At 48.1% G+C, this 25036-nt stretch overlaps 1 protein-coding gene across 3 annotated transcripts in view; it reads right to left on the reverse strand.

The window, feature by feature from the left end:
• CASP3 (caspase 3) overlaps positions 1-25036 on the reverse strand; it is a 741803-nt gene that overhangs the window by 604887 nt on the left and 111880 nt on the right. For all 3 annotated transcript variants that reach the window (XM_069631494.1, XM_069631496.1, XM_069631495.1), the window contains one exon: positions 18482-18587. The gene's annotated coding sequence lies outside the window, so the exon portion shown is untranslated. The remainder of the gene's footprint in view (positions 1-18481; positions 18588-25036) is intronic.

A 25036-nucleotide genomic window follows, 5' to 3' on the forward strand; every position in this document is an offset into this window, starting at 1 on the left:
CAACCAGGGTAGGGAGAGTACGTTGTAAGGGGCGGATCTGGAAATACTTTTTTTCTTTTTTAGATGCTTCTAGAGAAACATCAATTTTTTCACTTTTTATTTGACTTTGTGTTTTTTTTGTGCAACATTGTTACAGTAAGCTCTTCACCGCATCTTGTAGGCAGGAAAACAAAACAACATTACCAATGGGCGACAAAGTTGCCATTTGCATGGAAAAATTCAGCATTCCCACAACTGAGGTCATTGTTTCAGAAGAATATCCCAGCAGCAGACAAAAAAGTATACATGCTTCTGTTGACGAGACACCTTCCTGCTTCTGGCTCAGAACAACATCCAGGAGCATTGTACACACTGCAGAACTGTTCACTCCATAAGCTTCTGACATGCACTGGAAAATGTACTATATGCGAACAATGAGCACACCCATGGAATCAACAATGCATGCACAACTCAAACCACACACGAAACGTAACAATCTGAGGAGTAGTTGCAAGCAACCCACATAGCAGTTTGTGTAAGGCTTCCAGCCATGCATTCCAGACTCTAGGGCCTCACCACACATAGCACACCCCACGTTTTACTCCTCATGTCATGTGTAATGCATTCCCCATCTGCAATTGCGCCTGCCACCTTTCACCCTGGCCACATCTTTGCATGCATGGTTCCATGACGTTGCATTGGCTGTGCTGAACGGTATGCGAGTGGCTCTGTACATTGTCCATATTGCAACTTTCTGATGCTGAGGACTTCCTTTCATGGCGCAATATGTTAAAAAACTTCCTCAAGCAAGGGGCTTGTGAAGGACATCCCATAGCAAACGGAAATGCTAACATATGGCTCCCTAATGTGCAACACATGCAATTGCCTAGACCATGTGCTCGCAAACGCATAGCACTCACTTTGATTGTTCCACCAATGTAAAATGCTCTCTGCAACCCTAAGGTTACCATTCTCAGAGATGCAGACGCAACTCTGCATGGCTGCATTATGCTGTGCTGGCTGTCGCCAAGGGATAGGCTCTTGGGTGCATGGGTGTAACGCTCACCTGGTATCCACGGGGACGTCACACAGCCTGTTCTGACCTCTTACGACTTCAAACCCTTCCCTGGAGGCTATTCGACTGGAGACTGGGACTGAAACACAGGATTGGTAGAGTTTAACTCCCTATTGTCTCTGTGTGCTTGAACCCCTTCTTCCCCGGGGTCCAACCCTTCCCTTTGATCCACAGCTCACCTTGTTTTCTTGGATAGTGTGCTCTCCGTCCTGCCGTCAGCGCAGGGGCGCGTTGATTGATGCGGGCTCGTTGCTGCCTAGTTACTTCACTGGCAAGAGTCCGACAGGTAAGTATAATGAGTCTTTTGAACAGTTCTCTAACTTCGTTCCTTTCCTTCCTTCCTTCCTTAGATGATGGCCGGCGTCTGGGGATGGCGGCGTGCTGCTGAGATGAGTAGCGCTGAAGGGGAGTGAGAGCGCGATGCACCCCTTTCGTATTTGCATTGAACTGAGTTCTTTTTCTGTGTCTTTTAGGTGTTGCGATGTTTAAGTGCGGATGCCGGTTATGAAGAACAAATGCGGTGGGTATGCGTGGTATGCGGCACCTCTAGATGTTTCGACACTAACCTGGAGTGTCTTTTCCCTCTTGCAGATGGATGAGAAGTTCCGGAGTCAGAGTTCCCCCAGAGTGGCTGGGATTCAGGTAAGCACTTGAAGCTCATACAGTATTTAAAAATATGCAAATATTTGCAGAATGCTTACTAATGCCTTTTTTCTGTTCTTTTCCCTTTTCCTTAGGAAGAGGCATGCCGGGATGGGAATGACACCGCCGAAGATGCCCGCGGAACAGAAGGAGCGATGACTGATGGGCAGAAGCGCTACAAGGTAAGGCTGTTCCTAACGGTGTTCTTGTTCTTGCAGGAGCAGAGCGCAGAAGAAAGATGCAAGCCTACTGGAGACCGATCCAAACACGGTGAGTGTCACGCTGCAGGTGCAGAAAACGCAAAGCATGTTTCTCAGCCTTGGTGTGGCTTAAATAGTCTCTGGGTATCCCAGGTGCCTCTGGGCTGAACCACACCCAAAAGACTAGACCGCACATGCAGTTCTGGGAACCGAAATATGTGGGGGCATCCTTCTTGTCCCCATCAATGCACTACAATTCCAATCCCCAATGTTATCCTATGGGAGTGAGTCTGGTGCCACAAGCGCCAGGTCTGACTCCAAGTGGGTCTTTGGAGGGATGGAGAGGCCCTTGAGGGCCATGTAGGCGATTGTGGCCTGGCTCCAGCCTGACATCTTGGAGGAATCAGGACAATGGGCAATGGCCTAATACCTTTGGCCACGTAACGAATAGTCTAGGCCTTACCCACACCCAACACAACATAATGGCCTCATGAAGGGGAACATTTGCCACATACTGCAAGCCACAAAGGTAACATAGGATGGGTGGTGCAAAGGGCAACTCGTGCCAAACGCAAATAGCGCCATGTGGCTCCCTAATGTCCAAGGTGGTGTAATCTACACCATATGGTATTGGACGCATATCAGGTCACTTGTGCTGTTCTACCACGTCTACAAGGTCCTGCAGAACCATTTTTCTTTTTTAACGTCACCAGCATCGGAGGCATGCATACTTAAAACCGGATGTGTGCTATTGTGCAGGCCTAGGCTCTTCGGTGCCTGGCCTATGGCCTTTTCCTGTACACCCAACAGTGTAGGCCTTGGCCACACCCAGCACAACATAACAGTCTTGAACGTGAACAAGTGGCCAGGTACATGCAGGTCACCCCTAGCCACTTCTAAGCATCCACTACTTCACAACTGCACCCACTAGAGTCGTTGTCACTCCATCAGGTCCAGGCATGGACTACACAGTGTACGAATTGCAACCAATCCCCACAACCATGAAACCAACATTTTATGCAATGATCACAAACTGCACACCGAAGGCAACAATGTTAAACCAACTTCACCCCAGGGCACATATGGCAGTGCAAGGTGGCTACCCATTCATCAAAGGGGCTACGGGATTAGCACATGCAACACACCGGACTGCAGTATACATTTCAAGTGGTCTTCATTGTATTCCCCTTCTGCTATTGCTCTACCATCACTGACCGCTAGGGCCTCACCACACACAGCACCACACCCAAGTACAATCCATGTTTTACTCCCAATGTCATGTGTAATGCACTACCTATCCGCATTTGCGCCAGCCAACTTTCGCCCTGGCCACATCTTTACATGCCTGGCTCCATGATGACATGCTTTACTTACCTTAAAAGCATTTCTGATGATTGGATCTGCTTAGATTCAATCCTGTACATAGTCCGACATCCAGTGGTTACTGCGGAGCATTGCATTTTGTTTTTCGTAGTCGAAAAGGGGACGTCGACATAGGCGTGTCTGTAATACTATCCCTATAGTGACGTGTAGTGTACCCAAAATCCCTCACGCGTCGAGGTCCCTCTGTCTGTATTTTTTCTGCCCTGAGGGAGCCTTCTTGGACGTGAGTGAGTACAGAAAAGAGTGAAAGTAATAAGATGTCTATGTTCCTTCCATCCGAGCGGGGAGGAAGGGTGGGCGCATGTGAATCTAAGCAGATACAATAATCAGAAATGCTTTTACGGTAAGTAATGCATGTCTTCTGATGCTTGTTAATATGCTTAGAATCACATGCCGTGCATAGACTAGCGCACAGTACCCGGAGTTGGAGGTGGGTTGTGAGAAGGAACAGTAGAGAAAAGCTGTCTTAATACTGCTTGTCCCACCTGGGAATCAGATCTAGAATAGGCATCTAGACAGTAGTGTTTAGTAAAGGTGTGTACAGAACTCCAGGTTGCCGCTTTGCAAATGGACTCAAGAGGGATATTTACAATGAATGCTATGGAAGCCCCAGTGCCTCGAGTAGACTGTGCTCTTGGCTTGAAGGGTAGTTCTCTCTTTACAAGAGAGAAAGAGAGTGACTCATTGTACAATCCATCTAGATATAGTGGCTTGAAGGGTAGTTCTCTCTTTACAAGAGAGAAAGAGAGTGACGCATTGTACAATCCATCTAGATATAGTGGATTTTGAAACTGCATCCCCTTCTCTTCCTGCTGCCACCGAGACAAAGAACTGATTAGTCTTTCTCAGTGGTCTAGTTCTCTCCTTATAAAACATGACCGCTCTGCGCACGTCAAGTGTATGCAGGCTTTTTTCTCCCAAGTTTGATGGGTTTTGAAAGAACGTTGGTAGTTCCATAGACTGGTTGACATGGAATTTATAAATGAATTTCGGTGCAAACCTAGGATGCGTGCGTAGAACAACCTTATCCTTGTGAACTGTTACAAAGGGGTCTACTATAGAGAGCGCTTGTAGTTCACTTACTCTCCTAATGGAGGTGATAGCTATTAAGAAAGCAGTTTTAAGAGTAAGGTTCTTAAGTGTTGCTTTGTGCATGGGTTCGAAGGGGGAGCCCATAAGCCTGGTTAGTACCACATTTAGGTCCCATCCGGGAGCTGGGTTAGATATAGGAGGGTGGATCCTTTTCAATCCCTCCATGAAGGCTTTGATAACTGGAACTTTCTACCATGACTTTACGTTGAGACGTGGTGTATGCGGAAAGTGCAGCTAGGTGAACTTTAATAGAATTAAAGACTAACCCTGAGTCTAATAAGTGAGTTAGGTAAAGAACAATTTGTGTGGGAGAGCAGTCAACGGGGTTGATGCTTTTAGCCCTACACCAGATGACGAACAGTTTCCACTTGCTAGAGTAGCAGTAACGAGTGTTCGGTTTCCTTGCCTCTTTAAGGATGTCCATGCATCTCTGAGGGAGTTGCAAATGTCCGAATTCTATGACCTCAGGAGCCAGGCTGCTAAGTTCAGTGTCTGTGGGCATGGGTGCAGCGTTCTGGCCCTGTCCTGTAACAACATGTTGTACGGGCAGGGTAGTTTCACCGGTGGAGACAGTGACATCTCCATTAGGTGAGCGAACCATGGTTGCCGGGCCCACATTGGGGCCACTAGTATCATGGTAACTGGTTCCTGGTGCATCTTGTGCACTATCCTGTTGAGAAGGGGAGTCAGGGGAAAAGCGTAAACAAATTTCCCTGACCAGGTTATCCAGAGACCGTTCCCCTTGGAGCGGTTCTGGGGGTAACTGGAGGCGGAATCTTGGCATTGGGTGTTCTCCAGAGTTGCAAACAGATCTATTTCTGGGAAGCCCCATTGTGTGAAAACGTCGGAGACAAAGTCTTCTCGTAATCGACATTCGTACTCTGCGGGCAGAGGGAAGTCTCTGCTGGGTTCGTCTGCCAGCAGACGAAGTTCCCCTGGTACATGTTGCGATAACAGGAACATGTGTTTGAGAGCCCACCTCCAGATGTTCTGGAACAGCTTGGACAGTCCTGGAGAGTGAGTGCCCCCTTGCTTGTTCAGGTAGTACATGGCTGTGGTGCTGTCCATGAGGACCATCACTGTCTTCCCTTGAAGGTGTGCCTGGAAAGCCTTCAGTGCCTTGAAGACCGCCAGTAGTTCCAGAAAATGTATGTGTTTAGACGCTACACTCGGAGTCCAAACTCTGTGTTCAGTCTGATGAGATAGGGGAGCACCCCAACCTGTGAGGGATGCGTCTGTGGTTAGAGTGGCTTCCCCTGCGGGGGTGGCGAATGGTTTCCCTATTACGAGGTTTTCCTTCTACGACCACCGCAGCGAGAGAACCAAGGCCTGCAGACCACCACTAGATCGTCCCATTGTCCGCTGGCCTGACACCACTGGCTGTTGAACCACTCTTGCATTAGGCGCAGGCGTGCCTGAGGTACCAAATATATACAGGACGCCATCATTCCTATCAATCACATTGCTTTGCGTACCGTCACTTCTCGACCAGCTACATATTGAGGGATCTGAAACAGCATATTTTGGACCCTCTCGTTGGAGGGGAAGACGAGGCCGTCCTTTGTTCGAATTGGAGCCCCTAGGAATTGCTTGACCTGGCTGGGGTCTAGGCTGGACTTCTTCTCGATGGAGAAGCCCAGTTGGAACAAAAGGTCTACAGTCTTTTGGGTATTTGAGAAGCATGTCTTGTAGAAATCCCCTGTTATGAGGCAATCGTCGAGGTAAGGGTATACTGGGATGGACAACCTGCGCAGGTGGGCCGCTGCCACTGCCAGTACTTTCGTGAATACCCTCGGCGCTGACGCTATGCCGAAGGGTAGCACTTTGAACTGGTAGTGTTTACCCTCTATGATGAACCTGAGGTATTTCCTGTGCGCTGGCAACATTGAAATATGAAAGTATGCATCTTTCATGTCCAGTGTTGCCATGTAATCTCCCTGTGAAAGCAGGTGAATTACCTCCTGTAAGGTCACCATACGAAATTTCTGAGGTTTGACAAATTTGTTCGCTGGGCGCAGTACAGGGTGCATGGTTAAATCCTTTTTGGGTACAAGGAAGTGCACTGAATAAATACCCTCCGTTAACTGAGATAGAGGCACGACCTCTATTGCTCCTTTTTCTAGTAGCAGTTCGACTTTTTGAAGAAGGATGGCGAGGTGCTCTGGTGATAGGCGTCTTCCCCTTGGGGGTCTGAACGTAGGGGATCGACTGATTTCTATGCAGTAACCGCGGGCTATGGTTGACAATACCCAGCAGTCTGTTATTCCCTCCCATGCTGGTAGAAAAGATGTTATGCGGCCCATGAGCGGCGATGCATGGGAGGGGACCCGAACCTTTGGGTCATTTGGTGTTGGTAGCCGGGGAGCCTCTAGGAGTGGGGCCCCGACCTCTTCCCTTGCCACGACTTTGTCCTCTTTGAGCGTATTGTCCGCTGGTTCCTTGAGTGGAGAACCAGTTGCCTGCTGAGGAGTACTGTTCTTGTTGCTGTTGTTGGCTTTGTCGTTGGCCACGAAAAAAGCATCTGTTGCCGTAACCTCGCTTATTGGGAGGCCTTGTGATCTGGGTCTAGAGCCTTTAGGGTATCAAAATCCTTCTTAGCTGTCTCCAGTGCATCATCCACCGCCTTACCAAACAGGTTTGAGCCCTCAATTGGATTGTTGATAAGCGACGCCTGGGTTTCTGGCTTAAAACCAGAGTTCGGAGGCCACCAGGGGGCGCAGGCGTGATGGCTGCCTGATCGTTCAGCTCCCCTGAAGCCCCGAGAGATTTGTGGAGTAAACTGCGGAAGGCTGAATCCAGGTGGGGGGGAACTCCTGGGGATTCCGGCAATACCTTCCCGAGCTCTGGGGGTGCCCGGGTCCCCGATATCTTTGGCTTGGAGCTTCCGTGCTTCCCCTCCCCCCTCCAGGCCCGTGCCGCGCACGAGGTGAAGCTCCGTGGCCGGGCCCCTCGTCCCCGCAGATGGGCGCTGCGCGGGGATCAATCTGAGGAATCGAGACCCTGCGCCTCTGCCGGCATCGCTGAAAGCTCGTGGGAGCCCCTTGGAGACCGGAGCCCTCGTTCGACGAGCCCACCCTCGGCCTGCCGCACATGCGTCTGTGTATCCCGACCCGTCGCAGGAGCTCGCCAGGACCCCTTCCTCTTCTCGCCCCCCCGGCAGTGGGGAACATCTTTGCAACTACCACCATAGGGATACAACCCTCAGAGGCCTACACCTAATAGGCCCGGGCCGACGCGGGAGCGCGCCTGGGCCCCTCTGCGCAGTGCAGGGCCCATCGTGGGGCCTACTACTTGCCATCCACAGCGACTACCACCCCGGCGACCCTTGAACGCACCCACCGGCCCCACGTCGGAGTAACCGTGAGTACCGGCCGTCGGGGGGAGTTGGTATGGAACCGGGGGGAGGCCTCGAGGAACACTGGGAAACCACGAAGATCTAGAGGTGGAGACACCCCCATGAGTTGGAAAGAAACCCTGGCAGGATACCAATTCACTCCCCGAAAACAAGAGATGGAGATCAGCTCCCCACATACCCCAACCCCTGACATGAACACCATGCAAAACAATATCCAGACAATCCTAGACGAAATCAGGGGGATGAGAACGGACATGGGAGGCAAGCTAGCTGACCTCACCACCAAGGTCTCCACGTTGGAGGACAGAATGGAGGGGGTAGAAGAGAATAACCAGGCGTCCACCGTCTTCTTGGAGACCCAGATGGAGGCAAGGTTTAAAGAGATAAAGCGGCGCGAGGGGGAACTCCGCCTCAAAGTGGAAAACATGGAAAATCGTGAACAGAGATGTAACCTGTGATTCTTTGGCCTGACGGACGTGGATGGGGAGACCCAGACCGGCCTGGAGGGCAAAGTGCAGGAGATCATTAGGATTGTCTTGGGAATTGACTCTAGGGAAACCATTCTGATTGATAGGGTTCATCGAGCTGGCGGAGGCGGTAGGGGCCCACGCTCCGTGCTTGCGAATTTCCACTATTACAGAGACAAAGAAAAAATACTTGAAAGAGCTAGAACTCTTAGAGAGATACAATACGACAACTCCAGGGTGGCAATCTACAAGGACATATCCGCCCTCACGCTACAAATGAGGAAAAAATGCGGTCCGATCACTAGGTGGTTGCAGGAGAAGGGGGTCCGGTACCGCTGGGGACACCCATTCTACCTATCCTTTGAATGGCAAGGGGAAAACTTTCAGCTCGTTACAGAAGAGAACATCCAGAGAGGCATCGACAAGCTGATCTGGGTCCCCCCCGGGCCCTCGGGGGAGAAGGGCAGATCTGACGGAGGCCCGAGCCATGCCCCACGGGGCCCTGACCTCGGCCAGGGGAAACACAAAGAGAAGGGCACCCGGAAATTAAGAAAAACCAGGTACCCCTCGGAGAGACGTGGAGGACACGCATGATTATCGGATAGAGGAGAAGTTAAAAGGAATGCTGTGCCGATCTGTTGTGGTTCACTCGCTCACTCGCCCTCCGTGGCCGTTGGCGAATTGGGGAGAAACATTTGTTCCACTTTTGTTGATGCCAAGGCCTGCGCGATGGATCCGAATGATTAAGAGGGAAGGGGAGAAAGTTAAGAAATGTGATGTTATTGTATTGTATTGCATTTGCCCGCACTCTCTGGGGGGCACTCTATGTTGTATTGGGATGTTGCCACGGTTGGCGAGGCTTATGCCGAAATTGATGGTTGAAGGTTTCGGGTCCCACCTGTCTGAAACACGGAGTGGTGGTGTTCTCGGTTGTCAGAAGGTGGCCAGGTGTGTCCCCCTGAGACCTTCGAGAACCCCCCCAATTCACACTGGAAGCTAGTTCACAGTGGGACCCTGCCCCTATGAGACACAAGACACGCAGCGGGAGTATAGGGGGCGGGGGAGGTCTTGTAGAAGGATTGGACTCCGACTAAACCTGTAAAATGTTCCTATAGGTATAACCCGGAGGGTACGGTCCACACTATTTCTCTCTCGGGGGCCCAGGCAGCGGCCCTGGTAGTTCGTTGACTAAACCCGATGTATGTCGGGCGATGGAGACGGACGCCTACCAAAATGGGTAAGGGAAATGGGGAACCTTGAGGGGGAAGGGGAAAGAAATAGGGAACGCCATGCCATGGTTCTGGGGTTCAAGTCTACGGATGATAACGGGGGCACTCACTGAGGCTTTAGAGGGTAAGGATAGCGACGACCATGGTTGAAGGTCAGATCGGTACGCTCAACGTGAAAGGTCTCAACTCGCAAAACAAGCGGTCTCTCACAAGTAACTTATTCCGCAAACAGAAATTACTGGCCCTCTTCCTACAAGAAACCCACTATAGAAGGGATGCCCGAGTCAACGATGAAAGGAAAGGAGATGGGTAGAAACTTCTGGACCTCGCACAAAGAAGGAGGGAGTAGGTATCCTCTTGGGTAAATCGCTGCATCTCACTGATGTAGAGACGAAAAGGGGCTTTGGAGGTCGATTTCTTGCGATCAAGGGGTCAGCCCAGGGCACACGAGTCACACTAGCTACCCTGTACGCGCCCAACGCCGGCCATGTCAAGTTTATCCACAAGGTTCTTAGGGTCATGGACGGGTGGGCCGAGGGAGCTACAATCCTGGGCGGAGACTTCGATCTCATTACAGACCCCCATCTTGACTGGTGGTCGGCCAAAGGGACGGGACCAAAAGCCCCCACGAAAGATAATCTCGCCCTGAGGGACCTCCTACAAGAGTACTACTGGGTTGACGTATGGCACAAATGCTGGCAAACCCCTGGGGGGTACACGTTTTTCTCCCCCCCACCAAACATATACCAGAATTGATTTTCTGTTGGTGTCGGAGGAGGGAGGGGTAGAGGTCGGAAACCCCACGGTTGAATCTGTGACCTGGTCGGATCATGAACTCCTAGTAATGGAATGGTGGCTGCAAGCCACCGTGAAATCACGTAGGTGGCGCTGTAACGACACCCTCATGAGGGACCAGGTGTTTAGGGAATTCCTTAAAAACGAAATAGAAGCCTTCTTCTTATCAAACGACACAGGGGAAGTCCCAATGGTTACAGTTTGGGAGGCAGCGAAGGCCACCTTCAGGGGTCTCCTCATTGCAGAGGGTTAGAGCAAGAAGCAAGAGAGGGCCCGGATAGAATCCAGAATCCGGGAAGACCTGAGGGCCATGAGGGCACAGCTCACCAAGGGAAACATAGACCGCGAAAACCTCCTGAATGAACAGAGAGAAGAGACGAGCTCTGCATACAATCCTGATTGGAGAGGTAGTTCGAAAAATGAGATGCACGAAGTAGAGATACTATGAGAGGGGCAACAGGGTTGGAACTCTTCTGGCACATAGGCTGAGGGGAAACAGGGCGGGCAGACACATAGAAAAGGTCAAGGACGGGGCGGGTAACGCCCAGATAAAAACTGAACACATAGCCGAATCATTTGTGGCCTTCTAGAAGGCCCTTTACACTAAACAAGAGGGTGAATCACTGGATGAAATTCGAAAATATCTTGAAGACTACCCCCTACCCAAGCTCACAGACCTAGAGAGGGAGACACTAGACAAGGAGATAACAGAGGAGGAGGTGGACGAGGCCATCAAAAAGCTTAAAATAGGCAAGACCCCGGGAGAAGATGGGTACACAGCGGACTTCTATAAACAATTTCAGTCCGAACTAATCCAACCACTGACCAAATTATTTAACCAAATCAAAACCTTAGAAACCATTCCACCGACATTCCTGCAGGCCATAATCACAGTTATCCCTAAGCCGGGCAGAGACCCTGCGGAGTGTGGCTCATACAGGTCCATCTCGCTTCTGAACACAGATGCCAAGATCTTCACCAGGATCCTGGCGACACGTCTAGAAAGGTGTCTCCCCCGACTGATCCACCCCGATCAGGTAGGCTTTGTAGTAAATAGACAAGGAGCAGACAGCATGCGCAAAACCCTGCACATACTGAGCTCAAATGGAGTGAAATCCGATGGTGCTCTTCTCTTGTCTCTAGACGTGGAGAAGGCGTTTGACAGGGTGAGCTGGGCCTTCATGGAGGGGGTTCTGTCGTCCTTGGGGATGGGACCCAGGTGGCGGGGATGGACGACGGCCCTTTACTCCCGTCCTTCCGCCAAAGTGGTGGTCAATGGAGGAGAGTCTGAGTACTTTCCCTTAGAGAGTGGCACAAGATAGGGATGCCCACTGTCTCCCCTCATATACGTCCCTGGGGATGGAACCCTGGGACATAGCAATCAGGACTAATGATCAGATCCAGGGTGTTAAAATAGGGGGACTGACTACAAAATAACCCTGTTTGCCGACGATGTCCTCCTGCACCTCTCTAAACCATCCCAATCAGTCCCAGAGGTGTTGAATAGTCTGGAACGATATGGTACCCTGGCAGGCTATAAGGTCAACGTAGATAAATCAGTGGCTTTCCCGGCAGGCCAGCTCAACGAGACCGAGGGACAATACATCGATAACCTCCCGTTTTGTAAACAAACAGAGGGACTCTCTCACCTGGGGATCCAAATTCCATCACACCTAGAAGATCTCTTTAAGGTAAACTACCCGCCCCTATGGAGGTCAATCAAACACGACCTGGGACGCTGGTCAAAATCTGGCCTCTCATGGATGGCTCGCCTTAACTCCATCAAAATGGTAATCCTCCTCAAATTCTTATATCTGTTTCAAATGCTGCCAACCCAGATACCAAACTCATTTCTCCTAGAGATCAAGCGGGCCCTTCTCCGCTATCTATGGGCCGGTAAATCCCACAGGATTGCTTATGACACTCTAACTAGACCCAAGGATGAGGGTGGAGTTAATTTCCCAGATCTAAACACTTACTATAAGGCGTCACAATTGCGCGTCCTTGTTGATCATCTGACGACTGGCCCAAAGAAACAATGGGTAACACTGGATAACACACACTTCTCACCGGTCACATTGGACGAGTGGCTATGGGTCCCCAAGACATCTATTCCGAGAAGGGTTCTAAAACATCTAGTTTTGGGAGTGCTGTGGTCTATTTGGAAAGAAGGGGGTTACCTAAGATGGCTCACTATGTGGCCCTCACCTTTGAGCTGCATCTGGGCTCCGCCACTTTGGGAAGGGATCAACGAACCACTAGCCTTCCAGCAATGGTACAAGGTGGGTCTTTGTAGGGCCGGACAGCTTTGGGTGGATGGGGTGTTTATATCTCTAGGTTACCTGAAGGATGCCCTGGGACTCCCTAACCTCTCCCCTTTTCGATACCTACAGCTTAAGGGTGCCCTTACTGAGAGCAGATGGGGTGACACACTCAGGCGGGACCTAACTGATTTTGAGAAATTCCTCATAACACACAAAGGTACCAAGGGGGTGATATCGCGGCTTTATAGCTTTTTGTTGTTCTCTACCCCACGGGACCCCCCTCCCCATCTTCCCAAGTACAATGGGGGAAGGACTTAGGCACCCCCATAACGGAAAAAAGATGGACCAAGATTTGTAGGCAGGCACACCGTTCCACAACTGCACCCAAATACTGCCACCAGGCCCTGAAGTTGATACACAGATGGCACTACCCCCACAGAGGATAGCCAGAATGAGAAAAGGTTACAACCCCCACTGCTGGAAATGCCACGTTGAAAAGGGGGATTATGTCCATATGTGGTGGAAGTGCCAGGTGGCACAGACCTACTGGAGTGAGGTCCTGTCATGGATAAGAGGAGTAGACGGAATGGTGAGAACTCTGTCCCCCTGGCTGGTGGTGTTCGGCATTGAGGTTGAGGGGGGCCCGCAAGGTGAAACATGACCATATGTTGCAGGTCATGCTAGTCGCAGCTAGATGCTGCTGGGCCCAAAAATGGAAATCACCCCGACCTCCTGGGGAGGGGGAGTGGGTAGCGAAAACACGGGCAATCTATGATATGGAGTATCTTACCCACCTGATTGATGAATCCAAATCTAACATAGAGGCCCTATGGCTGCCATTTTTTGATAAATATGGGAAAATAGCCTGAGGCATAAGTAATCAGCTCAGACGGTCCTCTCGATGGGAACAATACTATCGGGGCGATCCTTTGGAGTGGGAAGAGATCGATTGTTACAGGAAATGTGACTTTTATAAGTTGGACCTTGTTTTTTGAGCACCGTCTTTCTTTCGGAAGCAACCCTATGCTCGCATTGCAGCTTCAGATGATGTGCTGGACCCTGTTGTTGTTATCGACCATTAAACCATGGCATGGGTTGGGGGGGAGGAGGGGTCAAATGTGGGAGGTTGGGCGGGGGGGTAGTTGTGACCTCACTTTGATATATACCAATGTTTGCATTATTTTTTTAACTATGTCATAATTGTAAAACTCCAATAAAACCAAATTTTCAACAAAAAAAATAAAAAAAATAAATACAAAAAAATAAAGAGTTCCTGAGCCAGACATGACGCTTGAGAAGTACCCCCTGAACTAAAGACCGGTCAGCCGTCTCAGCAGCATCTAGCGTGTTCTTAATGATGCTCTGGTTAACCAGAGTACCTTCTGTTACAGTGGCTAACAAACGAGTTTGTAAGGGCTCAGGGACTTCAAGGTCTTGGCGTAACTTTCTCCATTGGGCATCAGCGTAGCTTGCCAGTAAGGTATTGTTATTGGAAATTCTGGTGGAGAAAGCTGCCAAGGCTGTAATCCTCTTTCCCAGGACGTAAAGCTTCTTTCCCTCCTTGTCTGGGGGTGCTTCGCTAGTAGATAGCGGAACCCCTGCCCTTTTCCTTGTGGTGGTTACTACCAAGCAATCAGGTATTGAGTGACCCTTAATGAATAATGTGTCCGAGGGCGAGGGACTAAAAAGTTTCTCAATTCTTGGGTTGATCCCTCTAACCAATGCAGGTGTTGATAAAGATGGAATAAGTCGTCTCTTGACTGAGGCGAGAAGGGGAATGGCCCGATTAGTAGGTGGTTTCTCCTTAATGATTTTCTCCACAAAGTCTATTTCTGGAGTAATTTCCCCTGTATCAATTTCAAAATGTGCTGCTGCTTTACGTAGCAGCGCATTGAAAGTGGGTTGTCATCTATAGGTGACGGGTTACTGACTGGTGTGGTCTGAGGAGAGGACAGATCCAGAATGTCTGAGTCTGTTGACGCTCCTGGAGACTGCCAAGGCTGTGAGCCACCTCCGTCTGGGTCTTCTTCAAAGCCCCCTCCACCCATGTCTGGGTATTCCTCAAAACCTTCTTCAGGGTCTTGTTGATCCTCAATATTTAGGAACTCTCCATCCTCCTGAAAGTGAGAGTCTTCTTCAGTGAGGTCATATGTATTAACCTCCTCTTGAAGTGGGTCAAATAGTCTTGAGTATTTAGCCCCTGCGGTCATCATGAAGTATCTCTCTTGATCTCTTGGGTGTTACATGTTCAGGGGTGGACATAACTAGTTTGTCCATAAAAGATTGAAATCTTTCTAAAGTCCACTGGGGTAACCCATAACGGTCTGGAGGCGTAAAGGGAAGCTCTTCCGTCTGTAGCCGTCGAGATCTCTCCCATAGCGTGGAGGATATACTCCCTTCGCCCTCTGAGAAACCTTCTTGTGGGCTAGGTCTTTCCTTCGATGGAGGGGGAGGTTCCTGCCTGCCTTCGATCCGTTTCAGCGTCTCCCTTGCCTTGTGAGCTGGGCTCGGCGACTCCTTCGCCGTCCGTCTCTGAGCGTCAGTGGAGACTATTCTAGGCAAGCTCTCGACGACTAAACTTTCCGTCGAGGGTTCGTCTCGCACGGTCTTAGGCGGTGCTGAGACATATTCGCCGACGGGCGCTCTTACGAGGCGCGTCTGGCGTTTTGGTGGTAGCACCCTTATTTGTGGACGGCCTAGTCGCTAGTCGCGGTTGCGGGGAGGGCTTGCGACCCTTACGTTCGGCAGAGGCTGCGGTAGGCCCGGCGTCTGCGTTCGCGTTAGGGCTTTCTTCGACTTAGTCGGAGTGGCGTGAGTTGTGCGTTTATCCCTATGTTTTCTATGTGCGTTGGCGTCGCCGGGGTGTAGGGCATAAGCCAAACTTGTCGGGGCCAGGGGCAGACACCGAGGAGCGGGAACGCTCCTTAGAGAGGTCAACAACCTCTGATACGGAGGTAGTGTTATCACTGTCCCCCTCGTCACATTCGGTGGCGGCGGGTGAGGAATCAGCTTTAGACATAGCGTAGGCTGCCCACCTCTTGACCCTGTGGTCCTTTAAAGATTTTGGCCGACGAAGTTTACAGGCCGCACAGCCGTCCTCGTTGTGGTCGAGGGGTAAGCAGCGGTTACACCGCTTATGCTTATCCTTTCACGTGAATTTGCCGTTACAACGCAGGCAAAATCTAAAAGGAGTCCTCTCTAAAGCGGAGGATACAGTTGTAAGTGATAACGACCCGGAAGGGGGGTGAAAGAGAAAAGCATTCTAGTAAAGAAACAGAAGTGTCCCCACGACCCCCACTCTCCCTACTATATAGGCCAGCGAGGCCGGGCCACGTGTTCGGCAGCGCCGAAGGATCGCCTCCGTAAAAATCACCGCCGAAGATCTTGATCGGCGTTGAAACAGCTTAGCCATCGAAGGAGGGTTAGGAATTATCAATAACTTACAAAAAACGACCAAGGGTCGAATAAGTGGTATTGGCAATTTGTCTCCAACGAGCTCTGCATTAAGGCGACCAGTATTCTGGGCGGAAAAAAACAATATGAGGGACCTCGACGCGTGAGGGATTTTGGGTACACTGCACGTCTCTATAAGGATAGTATTACAGACACGCCCATGTCGACGTCCCCTTTTCGACTACGAAAAACAAAATGCAATACTCCGCAGTGACCACTGGATGTCGGACTATGCACAGCATGTGATTCTAAGCAGATTAACAAGCATCAGAAGTTGCGTTACCTGTGCTGAACGGTATACGAGTGGCTGTGTCCATTGTCCATATTGCAAATTTCTGATGTTGATGACTTAACACATTGCGCCATGAAAGGAAAACACTTCAAGCAAGGGTCTTACAAGGGCCTAACCATAGCAACACAAATGGTGACGTGTGGCTCCCTATTGCGCAACAGGGGCAATGATGAACACCATATGCTAATGTACGCGTAGCAGCTCACTTCTGCTGTTCTACCAAGTGTACAATGTCCTCCGCAACCATTGTGTGCTACTCACCACCTTCAAATGCAGAGTGAAAACTGCATCACTGTATTATGTTATGGTGGGTGTGGCCAAGGCCTAGGCTGTTGGGTGCATGGCCAAAGGCCATGCACCCAACAGTCTAGGCCTTGGCCACACCCACCACAACATAACAGAGCCATGTAGGCATGTGCCAGAAATCACAAAAGCAACATATGCACCAGCACTTCGACACAAATGCTGCACCATAAAGCAGGGAGGCAAAGAAACGTATTCCACTTACAGTAATGCGGAAACATATCGCTGTGTTTGGCACTGCTACCCACTTCCAATCACAAAGCATTATAAGCAGGCCAACAAGACAATCTTCACAACATTGGGCCTGCTCCCAAACCCTCTAGTACGTGCATAGAACCAATGGTGCTTAGTGCACTGCAACACTTACTAATCTGTGCCTTACACACTACGCAAGCACATAAGAACCAGTTGCACCGTGACCTCTTCCATATGTACACTAATCCGTTAGTGCACCCAGTGGACACACTGCAGGACTGCTCACGGCAACATCTCCACCGACAACAGTAGGTTGTTCTACCAATCACCACACCCATGCAACCAACATTGTGTGCACTGCAGCCAAACCCCCCACACAAAGCAACAATGTGGCACCTACTTTCAATCAGTGGACATACTTTTCTGTGCTAGGGCTGCAGCCATGCAGCGAAGGGGCTACAGACTTACCTCACACAGCACACCATAGTATACGCTATGTTCAAATCCTCATGTCTCGTCGAATGCACTCCCTTCTGCAAATGTGCCTGCCACCACTCATCACAGAAAGAAATCCCCTTTGCAGCCGCCATGCCATAACGAAGGCTACCTGCATTAACCACACAAGATTGTTGCTTGTTGAGGTAACCGCGCATTGGCGGATTATGCACAGATACCGCTGGCACATCACCGTCTTCTTCCAATGAGATATATATATCACATAAAGCTCACTCCTGCACCCTTTCCATCCCTTCTTCCCACCACCAGATGCCGTACACTATGTTTTTCAGGCCCTTTCGCCACTGCATTGTCCTCCGAAACATGCCGACATCATGGAACACTTTTTGACACACATCCTGTGACCACACACTGCAGTGCAATCAAAATTTTGACCGTGCAGCGAACAGGGAAATGGGACGCAGAGCAGAGCCAAATATACTTTTAGTGGGCACACTGCTACGTACAAGAGGCCCAGCCACGCACACAATGGCTTCGAGCCTTGTCACACACACCACAACACTATCCTCCGATACACCATGGTGGCGTTTCCCAAAAACGTTGACGCACAGCACGCTTCCCTCCAGCCAACCACTGGCTCCCTCCAATGTTTGCCGACATCACTGCGTACTGCAGGACAATGAGACTTCAGTCCGCGGAGCGGACCCAGATATCACCAATTTGTTTAGAAATACATTTCAGTTCTTTGCAACAAAAGTACTGGTCGGATTTTCACCAAACACACAAAAGCACGCTTAATGACCGAAGCCCCCGCTCCTGCCGCAAATTCGGTGAAAATCCGTCGAGCCGTTCTGCCTGTAGCCGTGCGCAGTTTTTCCCCATTCAGTCTATGGAGAAAAAAATATTTTTGGAAAACTCCCCTATAAGTTGCCCCCCCTTGCAGGAAACTTCCCCCAACTTGGCAAACTTTTTTAAAGAATAAAATAAAATCAGGTTTTTACAAAGTTTGGTGATGATTCCTCCAGGGAGAACAAAGTTATAAGCCGCTGACAAAGTGGTCTTCCTATGAGTTCAGCAACTTAACCATAACTACACGGCAGATAGATATTATGAAAATCAGTGACCATAGCGATGCAGTGTACTTGGGTTGCTACTTAAATAAGAATGGCTAAAAAGGAATGCTCTTTAATCTCACGGTGCAGGCAGCCAGAGGGGAGCTGAAACAACTGAATAATTAGTAGTTGCTCTGTCAGCTAGGTGCTATCGCAGTTAAGCCCAGAGTAAAAGGATAGTTCTCTTACCTGGTGGTGGGCAGAGAGGGAGGTCAGCGATAGTATCGGATAAAGACAAGGTGTTGCTGAGGCTAGCTAGCTGATCGAGTTGGAGGTGGCCTTGAAAAAATTATGCCTGTTGAGACAAAAAACAGGTTTTCTTTTTTAAATGTAATGGCCAATGTCAACTGTGGTGCAATAGTACCATGTAGTTACAATACAATCATTTAAAACGCACGCAAACATGCGCCTATAAAGTACACACATAGACCCATCTTTTCAAACACCCAGGCTCACACAAGCATACATATCTACACACACACACCTGTGTACGTGCGTTTTTATATTCAAGCATGCATGAACACAGAATTTGCACCTCCATGCTCAGTTTACTGCACAGCGGCGTGTCCACACCAGCTCCTGTCCTCCCTAACTTTCTTTCCTCTTGATCCACCAGAAATTTAAAAAGATGCTACGAAAGTCCTGACTCGAGGTTATATATCCCCGCCCTCTCTCCAATCCAAAGCAAACAGCAAGTGGTGCCCAGCAGCGGGCACAGAGGCTTTCTAGCACTTTACCACACATATCACCTTTAAAGGACGCCAAGAGTGTCTCCCAGGCAAACGCATTTAGAAGTTGGAGTTCCTCCCCCCTTTTTACAGCTGCTCGCCAAGTGAAGATAATAAATGCTAATATGCATTTTGCAAATGATGGCAGAGTTTAGCAGCTCTGCGTTATTAGCGATCCTGTACTTGAAGTTAACTTCAGAATTCCTGCTTTCCTGCAAACAAGACCCTAATCATGGGTAAATTTGTCCCCCGACTCCGGGCTGCAGACAATGCTGAGCTCTACTCATCTGCAGGATTTAGGGGAAGCAAAAAAGCGAGCCAGACTTTAGTCACCTTACCTGTGAATAACTGGAACAGTGGTTATAGGAGCAGTGTGGCTCCAAACGTGGCCTAAAGGAGAGATTGTAAAGCATTATGGCTGCTAGAGTAGTGCCTACTGAACGTCACGCAATGACATCAACGAGGTGCTCCCACCCCCTTCCCCAGCATGGGGACAGGCAATAGAACGCTGTTTTGGTCCCAGGGGGGAGGGACAAAGTGTGCTAACGGCAATGGATGAACAGGCCACAGAACGGCTTGGTGGGCCGTATGTTGGACAAGCCTTAAAGGTTTAAGTGATTTTGGGCTGTGATATGGGTCCACAGACAATGCACTGTGTGGTGAAGGTAATGGGCTCCCCATCCGGAGAGTGATGTGTCTGTTGTGACAAATCGCTTGCACTGTAGGGTTGTGAAAAGGTTTTTCAATGAACAGATTTTCCTTTGTCCACCAGCGTAGCACTTGAACGAGGGTTAGCGAAACAGCCACTAGATCGTCCCACTGACCGCTTGCCTGAGACCACTGTTTTTGTAACCACTCTTGCATTAGGCGCATGAGCAACCGAGCATGCGAAACAAGATAAATGCATGAAGCCATCATCCCAAGCAAGCACCTTGCTTTGCGTACAGTTATTTGGCGACCAGCTAGATACTGAGGTATTTGCAGCAGTAGGTTTTGCACTTTTCCGTTTACGGGAAGACCAATCCCTCTTCTGTCTTTATGATAGCTCCTAAGACCTGTTGTGTTTTGTTTGGAACGAGACTATTTGTTCTCATTGATTGAGAATCCCAATTGGAACAGAAGATTGTTCCAAGGGTATTTTGCTTGCAAATTTGAGGGAATCCCCCCGTTATCAGCCAGACGTCCAGATAAGGGTACACAGGGATTCTCTGCGTAGGTGTGCTGCCACTACTGCTAGTACTTTGGTGAATACCCCTGAAGCGGAGGCTATAGCGAATGGTAGCACCTTGAACTAGGAGTGTTGATTCAATATTTTGAAGTGCAGAATCTTCTGTGCGCTCGGAACATTGAAATATGAAAGTATGCATCTTTTAATGTCCAAGGTTGCCATGTAGTCCCCCTGTTTTAGCAGTGGTATTACTTTCCTGTAGCGTTCTCATGCAGAATTTTTGTGGCTTGACATAGGTGTTCGCAGGGCGCAAGTCTGGGGGAGGGCGTATTGTTCGGTCTTTCTTCGGACACAAGGAAGTACATTGAATAAATACCCTTGTTTACCTTGTTTTCCAGGGACGATTTCTATGGCGTCTTTTAGTAGCAGTGCTTTGACATCTTCTAGCAGAATGCATTCTTCCTGTAGAGTTTGTCTTGGCGGGTGGTAAGCTGGTGTTTATTAGCTCTATGCAATAGCCCCCGCCAGGGTGGAAAGTACCCACTTGTCTGATGTGATCCCCTTCCATGCGTGGGTAAAATGAGAAATACAACCTCCTACTGGAGAGGCATGGGAGGTACCTGTAGTGGGCGGTCATTGGTTAGGAGGGGTGGAGCCCCCTCTTGAGGAGGGGGATCTGCCTCCACTTATGGACCTTCTGTGGCCCCTTTGAAAGTTTTGTTGGGAGGACTGCCCCTGTAAGGAACCCCAGGATGAACTCTGCCACCCTGGTTGTAGCTTGAGGACAGCTGGAGTTCGATCCTCTAAAACGGCGTGTATTTGAACCTCCTCTACGCACAAAGCGTCTGTGTGTGAGTTGTCCCAGGGATTTGAGGTTGTCGCATTCCACCTTAGCACTCCTTCAGTGCGTCCTCGACAGCTTTACCAAATAACGCATTGGGCATGTTCACAAGTATGGCTTGGGTCTCCAACTTGAAAACAGATGGACGTAGCCATACATGACGTTTGATGAGGTTACCTTATGCCACAATTCGCCAGGCATGGTCTGCCGCATCCAAGTGATTTTTAAGAATGCAGCTTGCTACTCGTCTCCCTTCATCAATTGTTTATAAGAGCTGTGTCTTTAGGGGTTCTGGTACCGAGGGACCAAGTCTATTTGCTGTGAGATCTCGTTCCACTTGTGGCAATTATAACTGACAGTAGCGTAGTGTTTGCTATCCTCACTTGATTAGCAGCTGAGGAAAATACTTTCCTGCATAGGGTGTATATCTTTTTGCTCTCCTTGTCAGGAGCAGCTTCGGCAGAGGCTAAAGGTGTTCCTGCTCTCTTTCTTGTGGTGGTGACTACTAGACAGTCCGGCTTTCGCTGATCCCTAATGTACAATGGGTCTGATCTAAACATTTTCCAATGCATGGGTCGACTGCCCTTGTCAGATTGGGCGTAAGTAGAGAAGGCTGAATGCGCCTTTGGACAGATTGAAGCAGTGGGATGAACTGTGCTGCAGATCTCTCATCAGGGATGTCCTCTACAAAGTTTATTTTAATCAACTTGAGCTTCCTGGGTATCGATTTTAAAGTGGAATACAGCTTTAAAAGACGGTCCTTTGGAAGGCAAATTCCTCTAGGTTTTTCTTGCTATACATATCAATTGATTTAGTGCTTGGTTTGTGTTTTTTGTATATGTATTTGTAGAAAAGCCGCTCATTTTTCTATATAGTCTGCTTGCCAGGGCAGATCTCAAACGGATGAAATGTTCAGAGCAAAGGTTAGGAAGCTTGTAGATTTGGGTGTCATGCAGTACAATTCAAGCCGATTGCGCCCATTTGCAACTAATTCTGGGCCATTTTAAAGTTAAGTCGTATATGGAATGGATATATATATATATATATATATATATATATATATATATATATATATATATATATATATATATAGATATATATAGCAACTAGAAGGCCGGGATATATAAACTTGTACAGGTAGCAGACCAAATAGTGGCAGTGCCTACAGTAAGCCTATTCTCTTGCGATACATAAAAACATATGTCAAACAATGGAAAGAGAAAGAAGAATTCAATTCACTGCCATAACATATATGAAAAATAGATATCTTAATTCATTGAAAAAATGTATCACATTTTCTAATGTATCAATCATAAAAACAGTAGAAAAATAGAAAAAATATATAATTCAGATTTGTACAATAGTGTTAACTAAGCAACATGCCATAAACAACTGAACCAGACCCATTTACATCACCAAATACTCCATCCATACTGCACTCATACATACCTAAAATACAATGGTCAAAAATGTCAAAATGCATAGACATGACAAAAGATAAACGTGAAAACGAATTTCAACACAAAAAAATATAATATATATATATATATATATATTTTTTTTTTTTAAACACAATTTTCAACAACTAGTCGTTAATCTTGCTATACTGCTAGGAATAGGGCGTCCCACAACTGGGAAGAAACAATTGTCAGCTTAGTTGACAAGAAAAAAGAAGACCCATCAAAGAACCGACATGTTTCTTCCCATCTTGGTTATTGGATTATTGATTAGGAAATTCATCAGGGAAGAGAGAGGTCGGGAGTCTCTGGAGTCGAATGATACTGGAATGTCACAAAGAACTGCATCAGTGTTTTGGTCTGCCACTAGCGCTTACTCGGTCCAGAACGAGAGTGGTTCAATAAAAGAAGGCGTGGTCGATCTCTAAATCTGTAGCCACACACGTATCCAAATATTGTTCATACTACTGCGCCATATCTACCTTCTGTAGGTGAAACCATTATGCGTTTACTAATAATGGCCACAATGTGTCGGGCAAAGTTAAATCGGAAGGAGTAGTCCAACGTTTTGAACAACAAGTGGATCACGTTAATTAGTAGTTACAGAAGCCGGAAGTCACTGCCGGAATCCTGTCGAGGACCAAAACAAAAGAGTCGTCCCAAACAAGGTATATGGAATGGGGACACCTGGTTCTTGCCCTTGCTTTGCTTACTTAGGGTTTATAGTGTCGATATTAAAAGGTTATATTTATTTAAATGAGTAGGTTCATGGTATTTGGAGGTACTGGTATTTAATATTACAAACAATACAAAATACCAGCTAATTCCTAATGGCATCAATATGATGCATATAATCAACAAAAAGGAAGGACCTCAAACACACATTTATTAAACAAAGTATACCCTTTGTTCAAAAGACAGGATCCCTATTCACAGCCGTCCCTATTCATATCGTGCGCAGCCCAATATGGGCTGCGCACAATATGATCTATTAGGAAGTTATGTTGTTCGAACATCAACCTTTTATTATTCTTTCCCAAGCACAGGTTCCAGAACATAAAAAACCTACACACACCCATTACAAAATACAATGATAAAATTACTACATATCAAAAACCTCAAGCGTGTGCTAGTTGATGATACATAGTGGCAAATTAATAGTCCCTATTACACACTGTCAAAACAGCCCTACTTATATAGGTTTCTGTCCTAAATGTTCAAAATAACTGGACATTCCTCAGGGCAGAAATGTAGCTTGCGCTTCATGTAGATTTCCTTACCACAGTTCCCTCACTTGTTCATACACAAGGATTCCTGTATCTATTGGTACCCAAAGAGACTTACATATCAATATATGGGCATCTACGGTCTTCTTAATAGACCTGGCCTAAACCCTAAAACCCCTAAACCCTAAAACACCACAAGGTTTGGTAAGTATATAATAACATACCTGAACCATAGTCTGGAGTGATGAATATCTTCAGACTAAATGCAATTTAAAATCTTGCTCTTGACTTTACTAGCAGTATGCAGGATTCGCTCTAATAGTTTAGTTTATTATTTGATAATGCGCTCCAAACCCAGGGGTAGCCGGGTGCAGCAGTGACAAGAATATTTAAACTTGGTTACATACATTAGTTACAGTACATAATTATTGCGCTATTTACAGTACATATATACGAGATATGGGTACATCACAAAGAAAGATGAGAGATGGTCTGAAGAACAGGTTTCAGGATAATCATGATAGCTACAAACGGAAATCCAGGATCCAGTGCAGGGTAACAGTTTAATGGGCGCCACTGGTCCAGAGCCAGCTTTTCACGTTGCATCTGAATCTAGAGTAGGGCTGATCAGCTCTCAATGCAGTGGGAAGTGCATTCCAGGCACGAGCAGCTCTGACAGGGAAGCTAGCTCCACCCGCTTTGGTTAGTCTGAATCTGAGAGTTTCTAGTAAGAGATGGTTAGAAGCTCTGGTGTGGTGACTGGGGATTCTCTGGTCAATCTAGCAGAAATACATGGGGGCGCAGTATTGTTCAGTCCTTTATAGGTGAGAGATACCATTTTAAGGAGAATTCTATCACTAATTTTTAACCAGTGGTGGTCTTTCCTGATATCAGATATATGCTCTCTACTGGGTATGTCCAAGGCTGCTCTAAGAGCATTGTTCTGCAATATTTGCATTTTGTTTATGATGGTTTTGCTGGCACCTGCATATAGCGTGTTGCAATAGTCCAACTTAGACATTATTAAAGCATTGGCTAGTGTGATACAGTTGGTTTGAGAGGTAGGGTCTACAGGCCCTGATAAATTTACAGGTGCAGGCTGTGGAGGAGGCCAAGGAATTGACTTGTTTTTTGAGAGATAGTGTGGAATCAAGGTAGAAACCCAGTGTTTTTACCTCGGTTACCACCTTGATTATATTTCCATCTATATTAAAGGCAGGGTAACTGGGGCACCTACAACAAACAACAAGGAATGTACTTCGACTTCATGGTATTCAAATTACCCAAAGCATCATAAAAAGAAGTGGATGTAATAGCCATATGA

The sequence above is a fragment of the Ambystoma mexicanum genome, chromosome 6q, assembly GCF_040938575.1.
Source record: "Ambystoma mexicanum isolate Mex_15411 chromosome 6q, UKY_AmexF1_1, whole genome shotgun sequence".
NCBI lineage: Eukaryota > Metazoa > Chordata > Amphibia > Caudata > Ambystomatidae > Ambystoma > Ambystoma mexicanum.